The sequence below is a fragment of the Primulina tabacum genome, chromosome 7 (genome assembly GCF_025594145.1).
Source record: "Primulina tabacum isolate GXHZ01 chromosome 7, ASM2559414v2, whole genome shotgun sequence".
Lineage (NCBI taxonomy): Eukaryota > Viridiplantae > Streptophyta > Magnoliopsida > Lamiales > Gesneriaceae > Primulina > Primulina tabacum.
The window spans coordinates 17,868,968-17,874,967 of record NC_134556.1 but is presented as its reverse complement, the minus strand read 5'-3'; positions in this window follow the sequence as shown (position 1 = coordinate 17,874,967).

Below are 6,000 nucleotides of genomic sequence, written 5' to 3'. Positions count from 1 at the left end.
TAAGCGTAAGGCGTCAGAGGGTGAGGATAGTTCTTCCTCGAGAGTTGTCGACGAGTTCGGCAAGTTGCTTAAAGAGCAGACCAAAGTCCATAGCGAGCAGATTCAGCAGCTGCTTCGATTGCAAGGAACAGGGCAGGGTAGAGGTCAAGTGAGAGGCCAAGTAGCTCAGGCAGTTGGCACTGATGCCGTCTTTTCTGCTTTTAAGAGAATGGATCCACCGGAATTCGCAGGTAGCACTGATCCGTTAGTGGCTGTCGAGTGGGTCAAGGCGCTTGAAGCAATCTTCGACCATCTTCAGTATGAGGATAAAGACAGGATCAGCTGTGCAGTATTCATGTTGATAAAGGCTGCACGTATCTGGTGGAATGCCACTAAGGTTGGTGTCGATGTTTCAGCTTTGAAGTGGCAAGAGTTCACAGACCTGTTCTATGACAAGTACTTTCCTGACGCACTTCGAGCTACGAAGGTGACTGAGTTTCTGGAGCTTCGACAGGGAGGCATGAACGTTGATGAGTACATTCTCAAGTTCGAGGAGGGTTGTTTATTTGCTCCGTATATTGCTTCAAATGACAAAGATAAAGGTGCTCATTTCATTCGAGGCCTTAGAGCTGAGATCAGGAGAGATATCAACATGTCCAAGGCTGTGACTTTCAAAGAGATTGTGTCTAAGGCGTTGTTGGCCGAACAAGACGAGAAGGATGTCGCCAGAGAGAGGCAGGAGAGGCATCAAGCTGTTGCTCAGAGAGGCCAGGGCTCGAATCTGAGAGGCAATGATCGTTTCAAAGGGAGGGGAAAGATGGAATCGAGTCCTAGACCACCGCTAGTTCCAGTTGATCCTGAGAAGCCGCTGTGTCCTAAATGCAGCAGACATCATCGAGGAGAATGCAGATTTTGCACTCATATGTGTTATCGTTGTGGCACGGCTGGCCACATTGCTAAAGATTGTCCAAGGGGAGCGAGCAAGGATAAGGTGCATGGTCGCATCTTTACGATGACCAAGGAAGGTATAAACCATGATTCTTCTGTGATCTCTAGTATTATTTTAATTTCTGGCAGAGTAGCTACGACTTTGATTGATACAGGTGCTACTCATTCTTTTATGTCTGAATTGTTTTTGAGATCTTTGGGTATAGTTCCTTATGTTCTTCCCCTCCAGTTCAATGTTGTTTTGCCTTCGGGGGATGTGTTGTGCCCGACATCGATTGTGTATGCGTGCTCTGTTCAAATTGATGGGCGTTTGGTTTTTGCTGATTTTATTGTCATCCCGATGGTTGCATTTGATGTTATACTTGGCATGGATTGGCTATCAACCTATCGTGCAGTGATTGATTGCGTTGCTAAGACGGTGACTTTTGCAGATGATGGCAATAGGGAAGGTACGCTCGCCAGTGCAGGTACTTCGCTGGTCCTTCCTTTTATTTCTTGTCTCGAGGCTGAGAAGTTGCTGTGTAGAGGTTGTGATGTGTTTCTGGCTTCGATTGTGGATGTGGATAGAATGATTAAGTTGAATATAGATGATATCGATGTTGTGAGGGAGTTTGCTGATGTGTTTGAGGATGATGTGCCGGGTTTGCCGCCGGACAGGGATGTTGAGTTTGTGATTGATCTAGCTCCAGGTACGGTTCGTATTTCTAAGGCTCCGTATAGGATGGCTCCTACCGAGATGAAGGAGTTGAAGACGCAGTTGCAGGATCTTTTAGACAAGGGTTTTATTCGCTCGGGCACGGAGTTGATAACAGAACTGATTTTTTTTTATTTTTAGACAGATATGAAAATAGCAAGAAAGGATAACGATCTGAGAACAAAACGAAATTTTTAACAGATCTGAAAATAGCAACGATAACTTACTTGAATCAAAGAGAACCAAAAGCTCTGATACCAAATGATGCGAATCCTCGTACGAAAGAAAGGCTAGCACGAATATAGAAATCGCACCCTCAATTCAATAACAAACAAGGAACGATTATGTTGTCCCGATCTTTTGAAACAAGTAACGATTTTGTGATATTCACCTCTAAGCGATTATAACTTAGCAATAAATACCAACGATAAAACAATTGAATTTCAAACGAACCTTCAAAAAACTTGTTTTGACAATCCGTGCGAAGAACAATCGACAAACGCCAAAAAGATGCAATCTTTGATAAGTTTGATTTTGATAAACACAAAGCACAAGCCTTGCAAATTGAGAGAAATCTCCAATAATTTGATATCAATCTTCAATGATTTCGTTCATCCCCCTTACAATACATTATATAAACAATAAAAATAAGAAAAGTTGTGTGAAAAAGCTTAAAAGACTGCGGGTGCGGTGCTTGTTTGACCGCGGGTGCGGTGTAGCTTCGGCAATAGACCGCGGGTGCGCTAATGATTTGACCGCGGGTGCGGTGCAGCTTCGGGAAATTTTCTTAAATTTGATTATCATGGACCGCGGGTGCGGTCCCTGCTTTAGCGCGGGTGCGCTGGACCTTCGGCAATTGCACTTGAATAACATTCCAAAGACTTCCATTGTTGTGTCCATGTTCCCCAAACTCCTTTAAATTAGACACCCCATTTGTAGAACTTTCTTTGTAGCTCATCATGAGTCCTTGAAGTGCTTCTTTAAACTTCTTGCTACATCTCCTCGTTATAGGCCCTTCGGTATATTCTTTGTTGAACTCCACCACTTGCTTGAATATGCTTGATTCATCATCTTTTATCACAATCAAGCTTGAAAGTCCAAGGCAACAACGCATCTTAAATCTTCCCCCAAACATTTGCACACGGTGCCTAGCCAGATTCATATCAGGTTGCCTAGGAGTAAGAAAGGGAGGGATTCAATATTTGTTGTTGTTTATAGATTCTCTATGATGGCACATTTTATTTCTTGTCATAAAACCGACGATGCATCAAACATTGCGGATTTGTTCTTTAAGGAAATCATTAGGTTGCATGGTATGCCTAGGACTATTGTATCTGGCCGTGATGTTAAATTTTTGAGTTACTTTTGGAAAACTTTGTGGGCTAAACTTGGCACAAAACTGTTGTTTTCTACTACATGTCATCCTCAAACGGATGGACAAACCGAAATTGTTAATAGGACTCTAGGAACAATTTTGTGTGCTATACTTAATAAGAACTTGAAAAATTGGGAAGATTGCTTGTCATTTGTTGAGTTTGCTTATAATCGTAGCATGCATTCTACTACGAATTATTCACCATTTTAGATTGTTTATGGTTTTAATTCTTTAACTCCTTTGGATTTGATGTCTTTGCCTGTGAGTGAAAGGTTAAACATGGATGGCAAGAAGAAAGCTGAATTTGTTAGGAGTTTGCATGAGAAGGTCAAGGCTAACATCGAGAAGAAAAACTTACAATACACGAAGCAAGCCAACAAGGGGAGGAAGAAGATGGTTTTTGAAAAAGGAGATTGGGTGTGGTTGCACTTAAGGAAGGAAAGATTTCCAGAGAAGCGAAGTTCGAAGCTCTTATGTAAGGCCCGAGATTATATCATTTTAATCCGAGATTATTTAATTTACGAATTTTGGAATGATGAATTAAATTCCACGATTTTTGTAATTAATTAGGATTGAAATGGAATTAAAAAGAGTTTTGAGGACCAAATTGCAAATAGTGAAAAATTCAGGGGCTAAAGTGCAATTTTGGGACTTGAGTGGGACACTTGTCATGCAACTTGATATATAAAGTTCAATTCTCCTCCATTCTTCAGCCAAGGGAAACGAGAAAGATGCAGAGAATTCATAAATTTTCATTTTGCTTTTAATTGTGGTTTTTAAAGAACCGTCTGTCAGAATTTGAATCCGGACACAGTACTGTACTCCTCTCGTCGACAGCTACAACTGGACGTAAGTTTTATTGAGTTCTGTTATCATTTGAAAATATGATGTTGTAGGAATTTGATATGATTCATATATGGTGTTCTGGATATGTTAAACATCGTTGAATCGAAGTCAGATTGAAAAACAGACTGATTATGGAATTGTTATAATTTTCTGATTATATTGATTTGAAATCGGACAGATTTGTATTATGGATTGATTACAGATTGTATTGGATATGGGTTATAGATTGTAATTGATATATGTTGATGTGGTATGGACAGGGATGTCGAGATCGTTCCGTTATGCCGTTGATTTTGAGTTGAATCCAGATTGATCAGATTGGTATTGATTTGAGCAGTATATTGATATGATATTATTGATATTGTCATGGCCAGATTGAGGGATTGACAGACTTTGAATTCCAGACTTGAACGTCGTCGGAACTTCAACGAAAGAAATGTATAAGTCAATGTGGTACTGGGAGATCGACTCAAGTAGGATATACTTGAGTTTTCCTAAATCACATACTTCTTATTATTATGTTCATTGCTTTGACTTGATATGCTTGTTCTATGGATGTATAGAAAGCAGGTATTAGTCGAGTGATCTTGTGACAGAAGTGCCTGATAGTGGTGGGATCGCCACAGGCACATTGCACAATGTCACAAGATAGTGTATTGGCGATAGTGCCACAGTCTGTGACTGATAGGTCAAGACACTGGATGTTTGGTTATATCGACGTGGATAGAATCGGAATTTCTTCTATTACTGTTGGTCGATATAGGAATACCAACGTCTTGAAATTGGGATCCCTAGACTAGGATTGAGTCTAATCTGAGTCGTGGAGTCACGAGCATTGACGACAGTTTTATTTTGATTATGTTTCAGATTTTGATACATATTGTTGTTATCTGTCCATGCTTTTATGTTTATCATATGATTGCATGTTCGTTGATTTATACTGGGATTATATTCTCACCGAAATTATCCGACTGTTGTCGTGTTTGTATGTGTGCATGACAACAGGTGGGATAGGATCAGGGTCGAGGAGATGACGAGAGATCATGAATAGAGTGGAGACCACGGACTTTGACGTTGCTGTAGATAGGGTTTGAACACTTGATAGTTATAGTTGTTGAACTTTCGTCTGTATTGAATGTATGTTGTACAAAACTTGTACCTCATGTTATACTGATATGTATACTAGTATGATTTCTATTACGTTCCGCATTTAAAAAAAAATTATACCCTATTTATTATAATTGATTAAATGGTCCCAATGACGATTATGAACTTGATTAGCGTCCGGGTCCCCACAACAGGTGGTATCAGAGCTGATAGATCCTTCAGATTGAGATAGAAGCTAGTGAGCGGGGTAGATTGAGTTTTCTTTTCTCCTTTTGATTGCTAGCATGATTTACTCCTTTAATACATGTTACTTGATTTATCTGATTTGATATGTTAATATGTTTTATTGAGAATGAATCAGCACCGATTCTAGATCAGCGGTAAGATGATTAGAAAGGGACTGAGACAGATTTGTCAATTGTGATTGCTAACCCTTTTGATAATCAGATATGCCTCCCCGAAGAGTACCGAAACAGGGTAGCACTTCGAATCCTCCAATGGATGTGACAGCAACACCGATGGAGACATTGCTGAAGAGATTTCAGTCGTTTCATCCACCTACACTGAAGGGTACTGAGACAGCAGTGGATCGTGAGAGTTGGCTGGATGACATTGAGATGCTGTTTGAGTCCTTGGATTACACTGATGAGCAGAGAGTGAAACTGATAGGGCACCAGTTGAATGATGTGGCAAAGAACTGGTGGATTACAACAAAGCGAGCATTGGAGCATCGAGGTACGACTATTACCTGGAATGTGTTTAGAACTGAATTTTATTAGAGATTTTTCCTTGTGTCATACAGAAAGGATAAAAGTGCTGAGTTTGCAAATCTGAGACAAAGGCAGTTGAACAAAGCGGTGGCTGATCAGTTCATCAATGGCTTGAATCCGGAGATATTTACATTGGTGAACACCGGGCAACCAAACAACTTTGCTGATGCCCTGAACAGAGCAAAGGGAGCAGAAGCTGGTCTGATGAGACAGAGAGAAGCTTCATATGTTGCCCCAGCACCGTTACCACAGCAACCTCCTCCAAGATTCGAGAGTGGTAG